At 37.9% G+C, this 21,262-nt stretch overlaps 1 long non-coding RNA gene and 3 pseudogenes across 8 annotated transcripts in view; all 4 read right to left on the bottom strand.

Annotated features, from left to right (window-relative positions):
- Window positions 1-21,262, bottom strand: part of LOC132420777 (uncharacterized) — a 76,353-nt gene that overhangs the window by 13,665 nt on the left and 41,426 nt on the right. For 6 of the 8 annotated variants that reach the window (XR_009518433.1, XR_009518434.1, XR_009518427.1 and 3 more), the window contains 7 exons: window positions 17,376-17,507; window positions 17,087-17,239; window positions 16,608-16,707; window positions 2,174-2,285; window positions 1,726-1,859; window positions 417-531; window positions 68-265 (listed from right to left, as the gene is read on the bottom strand). This is a non-coding gene — a long non-coding RNA (uncharacterized lncRNA). The remainder of the gene's footprint in view (window positions 1-67; window positions 266-416; window positions 532-1,725; window positions 1,860-2,173; window positions 2,286-16,607; window positions 16,708-17,086; window positions 17,240-17,375; window positions 17,508-21,262) is intronic. The other 2 variants (XR_009518432.1, XR_009518428.1) reach the window with 2 other exon arrangements.
- On the bottom strand, window positions 1,420-1,499 carry LOC132421356 (small nucleolar RNA SNORD116; annotated as a pseudogene).
- On the bottom strand, window positions 3,169-3,250 carry LOC132421353 (small nucleolar RNA SNORD116; annotated as a pseudogene).
- Window positions 4,689-4,770, bottom strand: LOC132421354 (small nucleolar RNA SNORD116; annotated as a pseudogene).

The raw sequence follows: 21,262 nt of genomic DNA on the forward strand, positions 1-21,262 counted from the left end.
TACCGACATGTGACTAGAGAGGTTGGGAGGGTGCAGAGAGGAAAAGTCAAACACTGAGCCCTCTCACCATGAAATACTTCCCATCCTATTGTCAGGGTGGTGCTCACCAGGCCACACTGCTGAGGATTCAGTACATTTGGCCAAGCACACCCCTCAGTAGAAACAATTTCTCTCTGCCACACTGGTGAGGAATGGCTTTACTTTCATCTCCATGCTTAATTCCTGTATGAGGCATTAGTAGGAAGACTGAGAAAATGCAAAAATTCTGGAAAAGAACAGAAAGAAGCCTCAAAGAATCACCAGATTATTAAGTCCTCACACTGTTTGAATTGACAGACTCTACAAAACACCAATTAAATTCTTAATTACTTAAAAAATAATAACTCAGGAAAAATTTATAAAAGATTAGATGTTACCTTGAGAGTGCATCATTGGATTTCTTCTTAGATAAGGAGCTGGCAGAAGTGACAAAACCAGCTCTTCTTTGGTGGGGTGGTAAGAATTCCATGCAATTCCAATATTACTTCCAACCTACAAACCACAGAGGAAATTAGAGGAGTTGAGAAAGAAAACCTTCCAAGTTGAATATTAATTGATAAGAGGTTATAAGGAATTAATTACATATATTTGCTGACCACCTGTATGATAAGAATAAAAATAGCATTGTTCCATGGAACAGGAACGTATAGAAAGTCATTTGTTCTAAGACCTGGTCAAAATTTCTCCAAAGGACCCTTAGAATCACTCATTAAAACTGGGATCTCCCTTAAAACACATGTGAAACAGACTGAAGGAATATGAATATTAACCAATAAAATGCCAAGACCTGGAAACGCAATAATTTTACAATTAAAAATATTTAGTGCAGCATATACTTGACTCCATCACTCAAACGTCTAGAAAAGTTCTCTTTGGGTGAGAAGAAAAATAACTGTATGAATTTTTGTGACTGAGTTAACAATCAAATCAAAACATGCCCTAAGATATTCCTGTAAATACAAACTACTTTTAAATTTCCATATATTTGCTTTATCTAAAAAAATTGACAAGTAAAGACATAATATCTTTTGAACTGACTACGTAATTGACCTCAATAGACTACTGCTCACTCACAAGATTGTAGCATCTAAGGAAATCTTGTGAATGGCTCAAGGGTAGACAAAATCATATATCCTTGGTCTCACTACTAATGTGCTGATTCTCCAGAGTCTGATTACTATTAGTGAATGGATGTTGTCAGCCAAGCACTCTAAGAGTTTCCACGTCGTCCCTAAACCAGACATTTATAGATCTCTGTACAGCTCATTTCCCTTAATGTATGCAATCATGTGAGCTTTCAAACACTTCAGTCCTGGCTGGTACCTCTACTAGACCAATTGAGCTCCCTCCACATTTTTTGCCTAGCATGGTCCCTGGGAGGGACCTCAGCTGACAAATGATTTTGTCACTCAGTTTGTTCATATTCCAATGAGAAACATATGTGAAGTTATCATTAATCCAGGCACATTAGTAAAAGGGACTTTGATCCTGAGATATGTGGCAGTCACTGAGCACTCAGGGATCTGACACCCTCAGACACATTGACCCACAGTATTCAATAATGCAGACCAGTCATCACAGTCGATAACAGTCCCATGACTGACTAGCACAGCCAGAGTCTCATTGTCGTATGAGTGTTACAATGTCCTAAGAGGAATGTCAGTATTTTCAGGATGAAATGCTTACTGATGTTACAATTCCCACTGGCATTTGAGGATGAGATGGTAAAATGATTTTCAATACTTTCCTTCATGTCACCTCTCAAGAAGAGGGATAAACTCTTTCATATTAAACTCAACCAGTGGTCCATATCTGTGGAACTAGAGTAAAAATATGGAAAAATGAGATGTATATATGTCTATTTGTCAAACATGCAAAAGACAAGCAGATTTATTATGTACCTTCATATTAAATATACACATATTACTTTACTAGAATGTTTCTGATGTTATTCAAAGGGAGAAAGCACAAAAACCTTGGAAATAAAGGAGACAAAATATTGGACCTCACCAGATAATTAATAACACATTATTTGGATTAACAGATACTTCACAAAACCAATTATCTACCTGATTACAAAAAATATAATAAAAATAAGCCATAAAAAGAAAATTTGTTTAAAATTTGTTATTACCTTTGGAGTTCATTATTTTGTTCCATCCCAGGAGAGGGAACAGGTGAAAGCAACAAAATCAGCACTTTTTTATGGTGGTGAGTATTCCATGCAATTCCAAAGTCACTTCCATCTTTCAAAGCACAGAGGAAATAAAGGAAGTTGTGAAATAAAACCTTCCCAATTGAATGTCAATTGATAAAAAGTAATAAGGAATTAACCACAGATATTCACTTGACCATCTATATAATGAGAAAAAATTATGTTTGTTCCTTGGAAAAGGGTAGAATAGAAAATCAATTTTTCTAAGACATTCATCTCAAAGTTGACCCAAAATTCCCCCTATTACTTACTAAAATTACAACATCTCTTTAAACATATAAACCCATTGAAGGAATATGAATATTCGCTGATGATATCCACATAAAATTCCAAGAATTAGAAATTTAATCATTTCATGTTAAAAATGTTTAATGAAATATCTAAATTTAATCCATCATCAAATATCTAGGAAATTTCTCCCTGAGTGACAAGAAAAAGAAAAAAACATATTCTACTCTTTGAATTGATAGGTTAGCAAGCAAATTAAAACATGATATAAGATAATCTCACTAATGCAATCAACTCTTCTATTTTCCCATATTTCTTTCACTTAAGAGATAAATGACAAGCAAAAACTAATAATTTCTTTCTAATTGGCTATCTAATAGACCAAAACACGCTGATCTTCACAAAAGACTGCAACATTTAAGGAAACTGTGAGAATGTCCTAGTGTAAGCACAACCATTTCATGTGCTGATTCTCCACTGTTTGTTTACTATGGGTGTAAAGATACTGCCTGTCAAGCACTCAGAGTTGTCATTCCACAATGGTTATTTATAATTTCTGTACAATTCATTTCCTCTAGCATACACCAGCATCTTAGTTTTCTAATATCATAGTCCTTTTATGGGGGATACTACTAGCTGACCAAACTGAATCCTCTACATTTTTGCCTAAAGTGGTCTCTTATGCTGGATCTCAGTTCACATAAGTGATTTTGTCACTCATTTTGTTCAGATTCCAACGAGATCCATTTTTGAAGTCATCATCAATCCAGGCACATTTGTGAAAGAGACCTTGATCCTGAGATATGTGGCAGACACTGAGCTCTCAGGACTCCATCTCCCTGTGACACAGTGGCCCACACTTTTATACAAAACTGAGTTCTTGGTCCATGTCGATATGCTGGCATAGAGTAAAATTATGGAAAGATGAGAAGTATATGTGTCCACCTGTTAACCACGCAGAACACAAGATGTTTACTATGCACAAGTATACAAAAATACTATTTCTCTAGTAGGATCTTCTGATGTTATGCAAAATGGAGGAAGCATTAAAATCCTGGGAAAAAAGTACACAGAAACCTCAGATGACCCAGACTATTAAAAGCCTCACATGTTCAGATTAACAGACTCCAAAAGACCATCTGTAATCTTGCTCGCTAAAAACACATACTAACCCAGGAAAATACATTTATTAAAAGTTGCAATGTTACCTCTGGAGTGCATTGTTGTGATTATTTATGCAGAAGGGAGCTGGTATGAATGAGAAAATCAGCAGTTCCTTGAAGAAGTGGGAGGAATTCCATCCAACTTCAATATCACCTCTAATCTACTGAATATATTGGGAAATTAGGGAATTTGACAAACCAAACCATCATAATTGAAAGTTTACTAACTAATAACAGATTATAAGGAATAAACCATAGATATTCCCTTGACTATCTGTATAAGAAGAAAAATAATGCTCACTACTTGGATCAGGGTAACACTGAAAGTTGTAAGGCCTTGGTCTCAAAGTTTCCCCAAAGCCTTCACTCAGCAGCAGGCATTAATACTAGGATCTCCCCTTCAACACTATGAAACCCACTAACACAATATGAATACTGGGCAATGAAATCTACCTAAAATATAAGTAATTGGAAATGTAATAATTTTTAATTAAATATGTTTAATACAGCATCTATTTGGATCCATAACATAAATGTCTAGAAAATTCCTCTTTGGGTGACAGGGAAAAAAACTCTTCTAATACTTGTGACTTGGTCAGCAAGGAAATTAAAATGTTCTGGAAGACATTTTGACAAATAGAAACTGCTCTTAAATTTCTATGTTTTTCTTTTACTTTAAGAGATAAATAAACACTCATATATTCTGCCTTGAATACCTAATTGACTTCACTCTGAAGACTAAGGCACCTAAGAAGAATGTGTGAATAGCTCATGGGTAGACATAACCATTTACCACCAGCCTCTCTACTCCTATGCTGGTTCTCCAGGATCTGGTTACTATGAATGCATGGAAACTGCCAGCCAAGCATTCAAAGAGTTGCTATGTCATCCCTAAGTCAGATATTTATAGACCTCTGTGAAATTCAATTCCTTTAATGTATGCAATCAGGATAGCATTCAATTACTATGGACCCTATAGGTACCACTAGCTGACCAAACTGAGCTCTACCCCAACATTTTTGCCTAGCATGGTCTCTTCTGCTGGACCTCAGTTCACATCAGTGATTTTGTCACTAATTTTGTTCAGATTCCAACAATATCCATTTTTGAAGTCATCATCGATCCAGGCACATTTGTGAAAGAGACCTTGATCCTTAGATATGTGGCAGACACTGAGCTCTCAGGACTCCGTCTCCCTGGGATGGAGTATTTTCAGGAAAAAGTACATTAGAATTCCCACTGGCCCTTGAGGATGGAAGGCAGAATTATTCCTAATATTTTCCTTGATGGCACATATCAAGGAGTAGGAAGAAACTCGTCCATATGAAACCTAGTTTTTGGTCCATATCTACTTGTGGGAAAATATAAATGTGAAAAGGTGAAAGGTATACATGTCTATTTGTCAAAATTGCATAAGACAAGAAGATGTGCTATGTATCTTTATGGAAAATCTCCTAATTTATTACTCCTTTAGGATGTTTCTGGTTAAAGTAAAGCATAAAATCTTAAAAATAAAGAAGACTGAAGCCTCAGATGCCTCAACAGATTATTAAAGCTAGTAGAGTTGTTTGTATTAACTGATTATTCAACAACTCAATACAATTTTTGATTACTTAAAAAATAATAAAAATAATCCAGAAAAGTAAATTTACTAAAATTGGATGTTACCCTAGGAGTGCATTGTTTTGTTACTTCCCAGTTAAGAGAGTTGGCACAAGTGACAAAATCGGTACATCAGTGGTGTGGTGATGACATTCATGGAATTCTAATGTTATGGTCAATATAAAAAGTACACAGGAAATTAGGGAAATTGCAAAACAAAGTTTTCCTAATGGAATATTCAGCTGTAAGAAGTTATAAGTATTCATAATAGATATTCCTTGAATCATGAGATGACAAGAACAATTATGCTCACAACTTTGATCACAGTAGAACAGATATAATTTTTTCTAAGATATTTGTCTCAAAGTTTCCCCAAAACAGTCACTGCAAAATCATTTACTGTAACTAGGATGTCTCTTTAAACGCATTAGAAACCCATTGAGAATATATGAAAGGGGCCAATGATATCCATGTAAAAATCTAAGAATTTGAAGTATAATCATTTCACATCAGAAAACTATTAGTAGTTGAAGCCAGCATTCAAAATATATGAAATTACTTGCTCAGTTTGTAAGAAAAATGAAAAACAAAGAAACAACTGTTCTACTTCTGGTGTCTGGGTTGGCAAGCAAATTAAAATATGTTGTGAAGATTCCACACATCTACTCTTCAATTTACATATAATTGTTCCATTTAATAGAAAAGGAAAAGTAGAAGTTCATAATACAATATCTTTGAATTTTGACAATCTAAGCACACTAAAGATATCAATAATCACTCAGAAGATTTTGGTAGCTCAGATAAATGTGTGAATGGTTCAAGTGTAGTTACAAAGATTTCTCATAGAACTCATTATTGAAGTGGTGATTACCCAGAGTTTATTTACTACAAGTTTGTACATGCTGGCAGCCAAGTACCCAAAGAGTTATTATATCATCCCCAAATTGTTTATTTAGCGACCTTTGTACAATTCAGTTCCTCTAGTGTATGCCAGCATCTTAGTTTTTCAATACCATAGTCCTTTCTGGGGGACACCACCTGCTGAGCAAATTGAATATCCCTCCACACTTTTGCCTAGCATGGTCCGTGGACTGGACCTCAGCTCACATAAGCGATTTTGTCACTCATTTTGTTCAGATTCCACTGAGGTCCATTTTTGAAGTCACCATTTATCCAGGCACACTTATAAAAGGGAAATTTAGAATGAAACATGTGGCAGACACTGAGCTCTCAGGAATCCATCTCCCTGGGACACACTGGCCCACACTATTCAACCGTGGAGGCCAGCATCACTGATGACCCCAGAGTCCCATTGTCACTGGAGGGTTACACTCCCTGAGAGGAATGTCAGTATCTTCAGGACAAAGTGCTTACCAGCATGAAAATTCTCACTGGCCCTTAAGGATGAGAGGCAAAATTGTTACTGAAATACTCCTTCATGTCAGATCTCAAGAAGAGGGAATAAACTCATTCATATGAAACCCAGCTCTTGGTCCATCTTGAATTGTAGTAATAGAATGTAAAGATGTAATATGTAAAGATGAGAAGCGATAATGTACATTTATCAACCAAGCAAAAGATGGAATAGAAGGACGAGGGGAAGATGGTGGAAGAGTAAGTCGTGGAGATCACCTTCCTCCCAACAGATACACCAGAAATACATCTACACGTGGAACAACTCCTACAGAACACCTACTGAACGCTGGCAGAAGACCTCAGACCTCCCAAAAGGCAAGAAATTCCCCACGTACCTGGGTAGGGCAAAAGAAAAAAAAAAAAAAAAAACAGAGGCAAAAGGATAGGGACAGGACCTGCACCAGTGGGAGGGAGCTGTGAAGGAGAAAAGGTTTTCCACACACTAGAAGCCCCTTCGCGGGCAGAGACTGGGGGTGGCGGAGGGGGAGAGCTTCGAAGCCGCGGAGGAGAGCACAGCAACAGGGGCGCGGAGGGCAAAGCAGAGAGAGTTCCGCACAGAGGATCGGTGCCAAAAGGCACTCACCAGCCCGAGAGGCTTGTCTGCTCACCGGCCAGGGTGGGCGGGGCTGGGAGCTGAGGCTTGGGCTTCGGTTGGAGCGCAGGGAGAGGACTGGGGTTAGCAGCGTGAACACAGCCTCCAGGGGTTTAGTGCACCACGGGTAGCCGGGAGGGAGTCCGGGGAAAAGGCTGCCTCGAAGAGGCACGAGACTTTTTCTTCCCTCTTTGTTTCCTGGTGCGCGAGGAGAGGGGATTAAGAGCGCTGCTTAAAAGAGCTCCAGAGATGGGCACGAGCCGCAGCTAAAAGCGCAGACCGCAGAGACAGACATGAGATGCTAAGGCTGCTGCTGCCACCACCAAGAAGCCTGTGTGCGAGAACAGGTCACTATCCACACCCCGCTTCCAGGGAGTCTGTGCAGCCCGCCACTGCCAGGGTCCCGGGATCCAGGGACAACTTCCCGAGGAGAATGCACGGCGCGCCTCAGGCTGGTGCAACAGTCATGATGGCCTCTGCTGCTGCAGGCTTGCCCCGCACTCCGTGCCCCTCCCTCCCCGCAGCCTGAGTGAGCCAGAGTCCCCGAAGCAGTTGTTCCTTTAACCCCGTCCTCTCTGAGCGAAGAACAGACGCCCTCCGGTGACCTACATGCAGTGGCGGAGCCAAATCCAAAACTGAGCCCCGGGAGCTGTGAGAAGAAAGAAGAGAAAGGGAAATCTCTCTCAGCAGCCTCAGAAACAGCGGATTAAAGCTCCACAATCAACTTGATGTACCCTGCATCTGTGGAATACAAGAATAGACAACGAATCATCCCAAATTGAGGAGGTGGACTTTGAGGGCAAGATTTATGATTTATTCCCCTTTTCCTCTGTTTGTGAGTGTCTATGTGTATGCTTCTGTGTGAGATTTTGTCTGTATAGCTTTGATTCAACCATTTGTTCTAGGGTTCTATCCATCAGTTTTTTTTTCTTTAAAATTTTTTTCTTAATATTTATGTTTTATTTTAATAACTTTATGTTTATTTTATCTTCTTCCTTCCTTCTCTTTTTTCTTCCTTCCTTCCTCTCTCTCTCTCTCTCTCTTTCTTTCTTTCTTTCTATTTTTTCTCCATTTTCTTCTGAGTCGTGTGGATGAAAGGCTCTTGGTGCTGCAGCCAGGAGTCAGTGCTGTGCCTCCGAGGTGGGAGAGCCAAATTCAGGATACTGGTACACAAGAGACTTCCAAGCTCCACATAATATCAAATGGCAAAAATCTCCCAGAGATCTCCATCTCAACGCCAGCACCCAGCTTCACTCAACAACCAGCAGGCTACAGTGCTGGACACCCTATGCCAAACAACTAGCAAGACAGGAACACAACTCCACCCATTAGCAGAGAGGCTGCCTAAAATCATAACAAGTCCACAGACACCCCAAAACACACCACCAGTCGTGGACCTGCCCACCAGAAAGACAAGATCCAGCCTAATCCACAAGAACACAGGCACTAGTCCCCTCCAACAGGAAACCTACACAACCCACTGAATGAACTTTAGCAACTGGGGACAGACACCAAAAACAACGGGAACTGGGAAACTGCAGCCTGCAAAAAGGAGACCCCAAACACAGTAAGATAAGCAAAATGAGAAGACAGAAAAACACACAGCAGATGAAGGAGCAAGGTAAAAACCCACCAGACCTAACAAATGAAGAGGAAATAGGCAGTCTACCTGAAAAAGAATTCAGAATAATAATAGTAAAGATGATCTAAAATCTTGGAAATAGAATAGAAAACATACAAGAAACATTTAAGAAGGACCTAGAAGAACTAAAGATGAAACAAGGAACGATGAACAACACAATAAATGAAATGAAAAATACTCTAGATGGGATCAATAGACTCTAGATGGGATCAACTGAGGCAGAAGAATGGATAAGTGACCTGGAAGATAAAATAGTGGAAATAACTACTGCAGAGCAGAATAAAGAAAAAAGAATGAAAAGAACTGAGGACAGTCTCAGAGACCTCTGAGACAACATTAAATGCACCAACATTTGAATTAGAGGGGTTCCAGAAGAAGAAGAGGAAAAGAAAGAGACTGAGAAAATATTTGAAGAGATTATAGTTGAAAACTTCCCTAATATGGGAAAAGAAATAGTTAATCAAGTTCAGGAAGCACAGAGAGTCCCATACAGGATAAATCCAAGGAGAAATATGCCAAGACACATATTAATCAAACTGTCAAAAATTAAACACAAAGAAAACAAATTAAAAGCAGCAAGGGACAAACAACAAATAACACACAAAGGAATCCCCATAAGGTTAACAGCTGATCTTTCAGCAGAAACTCTGCAAGCCAGAAGGGAGTGGCAGAATATATTTAAAGTGATGAAGGAGAAAAACCTGAAACCAAGATTACTCTACCCAGCAAGGATCTCATTCAGATTTGATGGAGAAATTAAAACCTTTACAGACAAGCAAAAGCTGAGAGAGTTCAGCACCACCAAACCAGCTTTACAACAAATGCTAAAGGAACTTCTCTAGGCAAGAAACACAACAGAAGGGAAAGACCTAAAATAATGAACCCAAAACAAATAAGAAAATGGGAATAGGAACATACATATCGATAATTACCTTAAATGTAAATGGGCTAAATGCTCCCACCAAAAGACACAGATTGGCTGAATGGAAACAAAAACAAAACCCATATATATGCTGTCTACAAGAGACCCACTTCAGACCTAGAGACACATACAGACTGAAAGTAAGGGCATGGAAAAAGATATTCCATGCAAATGGAAACCAAAAGAAAGCTGGAGTAGCAATTCTCATATCAGACAAAATAGACTTTAAAATAAAGACTATCAGAAGAGACAAAGAAGGACACTACATAACGATCAAGGGATCAATCAAAAAAGAAGATATAACAATTGTAAATATTTATGCACCCAACATAGGAGCACCTAAATACATAAGGCAAAAACTAACAGCCATGAAAGGGGAAATCGATAGTAACACATTCATAGTAGGGGACTTTAACACTTCACTTTCACCAATGGACAGATCATCCAAAATGAAAATAAATAGGGAAACACAAGCTCTAAATGATACATTAAACAAGATGGACTTAATTTATATTTATAGGACATTCCATCCAAGAACAACAAAATACACATTTTTCTCAAGTGCTCATGGAACATTCTCCAGGATAGATCATATCCTGGGTCACAAATCAAGCCTTGGTAAATTTAAGAAAATTGAAATTGTATCAAGTATCTTTTCTGACCAAAACGCTATGAGACTAGATATCAATTACAGGAAAAGATATGTAAAAAATAAAAACACATGGAGGCTAAACAATACACTACTTAATAACGAAGTGATCACTGAAGAAATCAAAGAGGAAATTAAAAAATACCCAGAAACAAATGACAATGGAGACATGATGACCCAAACCTATGGGATGCAGCAAAAGCACTTCTAAGAGGGAAGTTTATAGAAATTCAATCCTACCTTAAGAAACAGGAAACATCTCGAATAAACAACCTAAACTTGCACCTCAAGCAATTAGAGAAAGAAGAACAAAAAAACCCCAAAGTTAGCAGAAGGAAAGAAATCATAAAAATCAGATCAGAAATAAATGAAAAAGAAATGAAGGAAACGATAGCAAAGATCAATAAAACTAAAAACTGGTTCTTTGAGAAGATAAATAAAATTGATAAAGCATTAGTCAGACTCATGCAGATAAATAGGGAGAAGACTCAAATCAATACAATTAGAAATGAAAAAGGAGAAGTAACAACTGACACTGCAGAAATACAAACGATCATGAGAGATTACTACAAGAAACTATGCCAATAAAATGGACAACCTGGAAGAAATGAACAAATTGTTAGAAATACACAACCTGCCAAGACTGCATCAGGAAGAAATAGAAAATATGAACAGACCAATCACAAGCACTGAAATTGAAACTGTGATTAAAAATCTTCCAACAAAGAAAAGCCCAGGACCAGACGGCTTCACAGGCAAATTCTGTCAAACATTTAGAGAAGAGCTAACACCTATCCTTCTCAAACTCTTCCAAAATATAGCAGAGGGGGGAACACTCCCAAACTCATTCTATGAGGCCACCATCACCTTGATACCAACACCAGACAAGGATGTCACAAAGAAAGAAAACTACAGGCCAATATCACTGATGAACATAGATGCAAAAGTCCTCAACAAAATACTAGCAAACAGAATCCAACAGCACATTAAAAGGATCATACACCATGATCAAGTGGGGTTTATTCCAGGAATGCAAGGATTATTCAATATATGCAAATCCATCAATGTGATAAACCATATTAACAAATTGAAGGAGAAAAACCATATGATCATATCAATAGATGCAGAGAAATCTTTTGACAAAATTCAACACCAATTTATGATAAAAACCCTGCAGGGGTTTTCCTACAGGGAACTTTCCTCAACATAATAAAGGCCATATATGACAAGCCCACAGCCAACATCATCCTCAATGGTGAAAATCTGAAAGCATTTCCACTAAGATCAGGAACAAGACAAGGTTGCCCACTCTCACCACTCTTATTCAACATAGTTTTGGAAGATTTGGCCACAGCAATCAGAGAAGAAAAGGAAATAAAAGGAATCCAAATCGGAAAAGAAGAAGTAAAGCTGTCACTGTTTGCAGATCACATGATACTATACATAGAGAATCCTAAAGATGCTACCAGGAAACTACCAGAGCTAATCAATGAATTTGGTAAAGTATCAGGATACAAAATTAATGCACAGAAATCTCTGGCATTCCTATACACTAATGATGAAAAACCTGAAAGTGAAATCAAGAAAATACTCCCATTTATCATTGCAACAAAAAGAATAAAATATCTAGGAATAAAGCTACCAAAGGAGACAAAAGACATGTATGCAGAAAATTTTAAGACACTGATGAAAGAAATTAAAGATGATACAAATAGATGGAGAGATATACCATGTTCTTGGATTGGAAGAATCAACACTGTGAAAATAACACTACTACCCAAAGCAATCTATAGATTCAATACAATCCCTATCAAACTACCACTGGCATTTTTCACAGAACTAGAACAAAAAATTTCACAATTTGTATGGAAACACAAAAGACCCCAAATAGCCAAAGCAATCTTGAGAACGAAATACGGAGCTGGAGGAATCAGGCTCCCTGACTTCAGACTATACTACAAAGCTATAGTAATCAAGACAGTATGGCACTGACACAAAAACAGAAAGATCAATGGAACAGGATAGAAAGCCCAGAGATAAACCCATGCACATATGGACACCTTACCTTTGATAAAGGTGGCAGGAATGTACAGTGGAGAAAGGACAGCCTCTTCAATAAGTGGTGCTGGGAAAACTGGACAGGTACATGTAAAAGTATGAGATTAGATCACTCCCTAACACCATACACAAAAATAAGCTCAAAATGGATTAAAGAACTAAATGTAAGGCCAGAAACTATCAAACTCTTAGAGGAAAACATAGGCAGAACACTCTATGACATCAATCACAGCAAGATCTTTTCTGATCCACCTCCTAGAGAAATGGAAATAAAGACAAAAATAAACAAATGGGACCTAATGAAACTTCAAAGCTTTTGCACAGCAAAGGAAACCATAAACAAGACCAAAAGACAACCCTCAGAATGGGAGAAAATATTTGCAAATGAAGCAACTGACAAAGGATTAATTTCCAAAATTTACAAGCAGCTCAATAACGAAAAAACAAACAACGCAATCCAAAAATGGGCAGAAGACCTAAATAGACATTTCTCCAAAGAAGATATACAGACTGCCAACAAACACATGAAAAAATGCTCAACATCACTAATCATTAGAGGAATGCAAATCAAAACTACAATGAGGTATCACCTGACACCAGTCAGAATGGCCATCATCAAAAAATCTAGAAACAATAAATGCTGGAGAGAATGTGGAGAAAAGAGATCACTCTTGCACTGCTGGTGGGGATGTGAATTGGTTCAGCCACTATGGAGAACAGTATGGAGGTTCCTTAAAAAACTACAAATAGAACTACCATATGACCCAGTAATCCCACTACTGGGCATATACCCTGAGAAAACCATAATTCAAAAAGAGTCATGTACCAAAATATTCATTGCAGCTCTATTTACAATAGCCAGGAGATGGAAACAACCTAAGTGTCCATCATCGGATGAATGGATAAAGAACATGTGGCACATATATACAATGGAATATTACTCAGTTATAGAAAGAAACGAAATTGAGCTATTTGTAATGAGCTGGATGGACCTAGAGTCTGTCATACATAGTGAAGTAAGTCAGAAAGAGAAAGACAAATACCGTATACTAACACATATATACGGAATTTAAGAAAAAAAAACTGTCATGAAAAAACTAGGGGTAAGACAGGAAGAAAGACAGAGACCTGCTAGAGAATGGACTTGAGGATATGGGGAGGGGAAAGAGTAAGCTGTGAGAAAGTGATAGAGAAAGGCATGGACATACATACACTACTAAATATAAGGTAGATAGGTAGTGGGAAGCAGCCACGTAATACAGGGAGGTCAGCTCGGTGCTTTGTGACCACCTAGAGGGGTGGGAAAGGGAGGGTGGGAGGGAGGAAGACGCTAGAGGGAAGAGATATGGGAACATATGCATATGTATAACTGATTCACTTTGTTATAAAGCAGAAACTAACGCACCATTGTAAAGCAATTATACTCCAATAAAGATAAAAAAAAAAGACTCAATCAACCAAGTGAAAAGGGAGAAAATAATTGCAAATTATGTATCTGATAAGGACTAATATCCAAAATATATTAGTTATTTAACTCATATAACTCAACAACAACAAAAAAAGCAACCTGATTTAAAATGGTCAAAGGACTTGAATAGACATTCTCCAAAGAAGATATACCAATGACCAATACGTGCATGAAAAGATGTTCAACATCATTAATCATTAGAGAAATGCAAATCAAAACCACAATGAAATACCATCTCATGTCAACTAGGAGGGTTACTATCAAAAAAAGCAGAAAATAATGTGTTGATAAAGACGTAGAGGAATTGGAACCCTTGCGCACTATTGGTGGAAATGTAAAATGGTGCAGCCACTATGGAAAATAGTATGGTGTTTCTTCAGAAAATTAAAAAGAGAACTACCCTACCATCACTATGTATCATCTTGGTACATACCCAAAAGAATTCAAAGAAGGGTCTCAAAGAGATATTTGTAAATTCATGTTCATAGCATTATGCACAAAAGCCAAAGACGGAAGCAACCCAAATATCTATTGACAGACCAATGGGTAAACAAAGTATGGTATATTCTAGAATATTATTCAGCCTTAAACAGAAAGGAAATTCTGACACATGCTACAACATGAATGAACCTTGAAGAACTCATGCTAAGTGAAATAAGTCAGAAACAAAAGGGTATTGTATCATTTCACTTATATGAGGTACCTAGAGTAGCCAAATTGATAGAGACAGGAAGTAGAATGGCAGTTACCAGGGGCTGCAGGGACGGGAGAATGGGAGCTTTTGTTTAATGGGTACAGAGTTTCAGTCTTGCAAGATGAAAAAAGTTCTGGAGGTGGATGGTGGTGAGGTTTGCACAATAATGTGAATATACTTAATGCCACTGAACTTTAACCTTAGAAATGATTAAGATGGTAAATTTTATATGTATTTGACCACAACTTAAAAGTAAAATTTTAAAAAGATATTTTAAATATAAAAAAAAAGACGGAATGGTTCGCTGTGTACCTGCATTTAACTGTATTAATTTATTTCTTTACTTAGATATTTAAAAATAATATTCCAAACAAAGAAAGAGCAAAAGTTATAGAAATAAAGGAGACAGAAAACATGAATAATTCACCATATTATTAATGTCTCACAGTATTTGAATTAACAGTCTTTAAAAAAACATGTGAATTCCTGACTTCTTAAAAACAATAATAAAAATAATCCTGCAAAAAACTTATTGAAAATTGGGTTGTTATCTCTGGAATACATTGTTTTTGCCATTCCCAGGTAAGAAGGCTGTTACAAAAACAGCAGTTCCTTGGTGTAGTGGTGAGAATTCCAAGCAATAAAATGTACCTTCCATTCAACATTGCTTCCAATCTACAAAGCACAAGCAAAAATTATGGAGGTTGAGAAAGAAAATCTTAGTATAATGTTAAATGGTAAAAGCTTACATAACATTCACCATAGTTAGTCACTATACAACTGATATCACCAGAAGAGTTACACTCACTATTTGGAACATGGTAATATACAGATTAATTTTTTTAATAAGACATTAATTTCAGAGTTCCGCAGAGCACATGCCTCAGAACCATGCATTACAAGCAGGATCTCTCTTATACACATTTGAAACACACTGAGGGCAGAAGTCATGAAATCCATATAAAAATGCAAGAATTTTAAACATGATTTCACATCTAAAAATGTTTATTATTATATATTATAATATATATTATTATTATAATTGAAGCCAGCAATCAAATGTATATGAAAGTTGTTCTTCACATGATAGGAGGAAAAAGAGAGACACAACTAAACAACAGTTGAAAACTTAAGACTGGGTTGGCAAGCAGATTAAAATGTATTGTGAAGACATTCCAAAATATAGTACCTATGCTTCAATTTCCATGTAACTGTTTCACTTAATGTAGAAATGAAGAATAAAAATCCATGAAACCTGTGATCTCTTTGAGTTTTGACCATCTAACTGCCCTAAAGAGACTGTTACTCAGAAGATTCCAGCAGCTCAGACAAACATGTATAAGCATAAACATACCCACATTTTCCGCACTCATGTGCTGGTTCTCTAGAGTCTGTTTACTAAGTATGTAAATAATGCTGCCAGGTGAGCACTCAGAGAGTTTCACTATTATCCCAACACTGTAGAAGTACAGACCTCTGCCTAATTCAGTTTATCGAACACATGCACATTGGTGAGCTTTCAAATACAACAGTTCCTGTTGGTACCTCACAGCTGAACAAACTCAACACTCCTTCCACATATTTTGCACAGGGTGGGTATCTGTGCTGGACCTCAGTTTCCCAGAACTGATTAGGTCACGCATTTTGTTCAGATTTTCTGAGATCAATAATTACAGTCATCATCAATCCAATGACATTATTAAAAGGGTTACTTTGAGGCTCAGTTAAGAAACAGACCAAGCACTCAGGAGTTCATCACCCATGGGCTCACTGACCTATCATATTCAGTCATAGAGGCCATATATCACATATACTTCCCAAGGCTCCAAGGCTGACTAGCATAGTCAAAGACTTACTGTTATTGAAATATTACATTACCCCTACGAGAAATGTCAGTATTTCCAGGACAAAATGCTTACCAGTTTGAGAATGGACCTTAAGGATGGAAAGGCAGACTTATTCTGAATCCTGTCCTTTATGTCACCTCTCTTTCATATGAAACACAGTACTTGATCCATGCTGCATGTAGGAATAAAATAAAATGTGGAAAGATGAGAAGTAAATGTGTCCATTGGTCTGCCAGGCACAAGATGGTAGAGTTCACAAATGTACCCCTACATTAAATAAAATAATGTATTTCTCTCCTGAAATATTTCTGAAGTTATTCCAATAATATTAATTGTGTTAATCTCTACCCTCCATCAGAGCAAATATTGTCCAGTATTTTCTGCCACCAGATAATCAGATGTTTATAGACAATTATAAAATTTACTTCCTATAATTTATGCAACCAGGTTAACTTTCAAATACCATAGTCACTATTGGTAATACTTCTTGATCAACTGAATTCCCTCCATTTTTTGCCTAGTATAGTGCCTTGTGCTGGACCTCAACTCACAGAAGTAATTTTGTCAGTCATTTCATTCAGACTCCTCTGAGATCCATTTCTGAAGTCATCATCAATACAGGTACATTTGTAGAAGAACATTAAACGTGATATATGTGGCAGAGACTGAGCACTCAGGATTCCAACACCCTCAGACACAATGACCTGCAGTTTTAAATCACAGAGACCAATCATCACAGTCAATGACCTAGTCTCACAGTTGACTAGCTTGGCCAGAGTTTTATTATCATTGGAATGTTACAATGCTCTAATGTCAGTATTCTCAGGACAAAATACTTACCAGTGTGAGAATTCCCACTGGACTGTGAGGTTTGGATGGCAGATTTAGTCATGATATTCTCCATCATTTCACTTCTCAAGGTGAAAAAAATTAGTTCTTTCATAAAAAAACAAGTGCTGATTCTAAGTTGAACTACAAAAATAGAGCAAAAGTGAGCAAAGATTTGTAACCCATTCACTGATCAGTTGGCCTAGGAGTCCCTACACTGCAGGTATTCTCATTTAGTTAGCCTCGAAGATGTCTAGAGGAGAGAAACTCTTTCTGTATCTAAAAAGGCTAAAAACCGGGTGACAAAGGTCAGGTCATCCCATGTTATTGAGCAGCCTTAATTAAGAGGAACTATTCATTTCTGTATGCTGGAGTCTCCCTTACCCCAGTGAGAGCCTTAGGTAACCCAGTCTAGAAAAAACCTTCCAACACCTTATACAGGACTAGTAGGAGCTATGTGAATGTCCAGCAAAACCAAAGAAACCAAGGGATCAAAACAGCACCAAATCGGCTCTGACAATCAGACTGCAATTGAAACCACACCCTAGAAAAATGTGATAAGACATTGAAATAAACCAACACAGGGATCATGGAACTAAAATAAAAAATTAAATAGAAATCAGGTATCCTAATATAATATGAAAAACTGCCCAATAGAGATGCAAATAGACATTATCATACTAAGTGAAGTAAGTCAGAAAGAGAAAGACAAATACAGTATGATATCACTTATACATAGAATCTAAATTATGGCACAAATGAACCTATCTACAAAACAGAAACAGACTCATAGACATAGAGAACAGACTTGTGGTTGCCAAGGGGGATGGGAGGAGAAAGAAGGATGGACTGTGAGTTTGGGGTTCGTAGACACAAACAATTACATTTAGAATGGATAAACAACAAGGTCCTAATATATAGCATGGGGAACTATATACAATATGCTATGATAAACCATAATGGAAAAGAATATAAAAAAAGAATGTGTATGTGTGTATAACAGAGTCACTTTGCTGTACAGCAGAGATAGTTACAACATTGTTTATCAACTATACTTCAATTTAAAAAAACCCTGCCTGGGCTTCCCTGGTGGCGCAGTGGTTGAGAGTCTGCCTGCCAATGCAGGGGACATGGGTTCGTGCCCCGGTCCGGGAAGATCCCACATGCCGTGGAGCAGCTGGGCCCGTGAGCCATGGCTGCTGAGCCTGCGCTTCCGAAGCTTGTGCTCCGCAACGGGAGAGGCCACAACAGTGAGAGGCCCATGTACCGTAAAATAAAAATAAAAATAAAAAAACCCTGCCTAATAGGAATGAAAAAATCACACTATACAAGAAAAATAATCATGAACAGAATGTGACCAGAAAATCAATGAAGGAAACAAAAGCTTAAAAATGCAGTTATAGAAAAAATATTAAAATATTGATGAACAAATTTTACAGTGTAAATAAAAAATACCTTAAAATAAAAAAAATAATCTCCAGTAAATAATATGAATTGTAAATAAACAAATAAATAACTGAAATACAAATTAACCTATATAATAAATATGAAAATCTCACCAGATAGGTTCACTATTAGAGCTGACAAAACAGGAAAAATATTAAGAGAAATTAGTGTGGATCAATAGATAAAAATCATTTTAAAACCAGAAAATAAAATCTAAGAAACAAATCCTAATAACAATCTGTGTGATTAAAAAGAAAAGATTGCTAGATATTAAATAACTCATTAAAAAAGAATACTAATCAACTAAAGGTTAAAAATACAGAAGTTGTAGGACAAACATATAAAAGCATGAATTCAGAATTTAAAAAATTCTACAGTTAAAACACTGTAATCAAAAAGGTAGCTGGAAATAAAATGTAAAACTAAAAAGTTCAATTATATAATAACATTTCAGGAAAATATGAAAGCAAAAAATGAAAGAAGGTGTACCTGACACAGCACTGAGAAATATTTAGCTGTAGTTTATTAATTTAAAAAATATCTAGGGACTTCCCAGGCAGTCCAGTGGTAAAGACATTGCCTTCCAATGCAGGGGGTGGGGGTTCGATCCCTGGTTAGGGACATAGGATCCCACATGCCTCGTGGCCAAGAAAAATAAAAAATAGACAGAAGCAATATTGTAACAAATTCAATAAAGACTTTAAAAACGGTCCATATTAAAAAAAAAGAGGAAAAATAGAAGACTATGACAATGACATTATAAGGACAAATAAATAACAAAATAAGGTCAAAAAAGACACTATCCCCTATGAACACACAGGGTCTATTAAAATTCTTGATGGAAACCATTTGAAAATGTAAAACGTAGTCTCTGAAAAAAACAAACAAAACAACACTGTCTGAAGAAAATGGCAACTTTATCACAATATAACACATATAATAAAATTCAAGGAAAAAACTGGCTAATGACAAAAGATGAATATTTACTATAAAAAATAATCATGATTAACAAAGCTAGAATAAATTAGTTTGCTGGGACACATTACAAAAAGAATGGAAAAACTGTAAGGATATAAGATAAAAAGTCAACAAACCACTTGGACCTGGCTCACTTAGCTAGGTAAGGGGAACTAACGAGCACAGTTCCATATGAAATTAAAGCCAAGCCAGAGTCTCTTCATTTGGACAACACGGACAGCTAATGGCATAGGAGCCATTCCGATGCCCAAAGTTGCGGGACAAAACCCTTGCAGCAACTGGGTAACTTGCCGTGGTGCTTTGCACTTTCACACTCTGGGTCTGTCAGTGCCATGACCTCGGAGAAACCATGAGACCCTGGTCCTCCAGAACTAACGTATATCCCACAGCCGCACAAAGAGAGAACCGAGACAACAGCATGGATTCTTGAAATGGCATGACTTCTCTGGCCTGAGACCAGGAATGCCAGAGAACACAGGCTCGCTGCACCAGTGGGTGGCAGGACGAAATGACCCCCGTATCACACATCCTCTCCTGCCCTTAAACCTACTGTAGCCTTTCCTTGGCAGCCGACTCCCTTGTTTCTGCATGGAGGCGCCCAATAACATCCGGGAAGAGTTATAAGCCTCAGGGAATGCTATGCAGGCTGGGTACAGAAAAGACATTGGGCTGTCTTGAGGAACACTCTCACATCTTCAACACAGGGGGACCATGGCAAAAAGGGGACAAAATACCCCCCGGCCTCCAAATCAGGCCCCATGAGAAGACACCATACTATGCCACGAAGGCAAACATTTGACGGCACAGGGACCAGTCATGAAGCAAATCGACAAAGGAGAGGCAAAGGGTGGGATGATCCACAAAATTGCACCTCGTATTTCTTCCTTACATGTGCCTCCAACGCGCCTGAGAGCATCACAAAGGAATGGACTATGTCCACTGTCGATCAACACACCCACCAGTAAACCTGTGGGATTAGCCAACTATCTCACGTGTATTTCCCATTCGCCTTGCTTTCTCTCTGGGCCAGGATCCAAACACCACACGGCAAGGTGTCAGAGCCACCCCTCACCACAGAAGGTTGATTTCACCAGGAATTGCCTAAGGCATTTTTGAACCCCTCCATAAACAAGAAACAAGAGGGATACAACCCAAGGAGGAGCCATCAGCTTGGCCCAACTCCCAGAGACACTGGCCCACTTGATTTCCCCCGATCATCAGGAGAAACTTTAACTGCATCCGGTCGCCCAAGCAGAACATGACAAAGAAGCCTGGCATAGGCCAGGACTCCTTCTCTGACCCTGAGCATACAGACTTCTGTTTCTTTGAGGGCACAAGGCAACGACCAGGGGGTGGGGGAGGCCTGTAGAACTCAATTGCAGGTGATAGGCCCACCAATGGCTCACACTTCCTCTCCCTCCCGCATGCTGAACCACGGTAGGGGACAGCAGTCATGGCTAGACAAAGGCGCCCAG

Source organism: Delphinus delphis, chromosome 2, assembly GCF_949987515.2.
Source record: "Delphinus delphis chromosome 2, mDelDel1.2, whole genome shotgun sequence".
Classification (NCBI taxonomy): domain Eukaryota; kingdom Metazoa; phylum Chordata; class Mammalia; order Artiodactyla; family Delphinidae; genus Delphinus; species Delphinus delphis.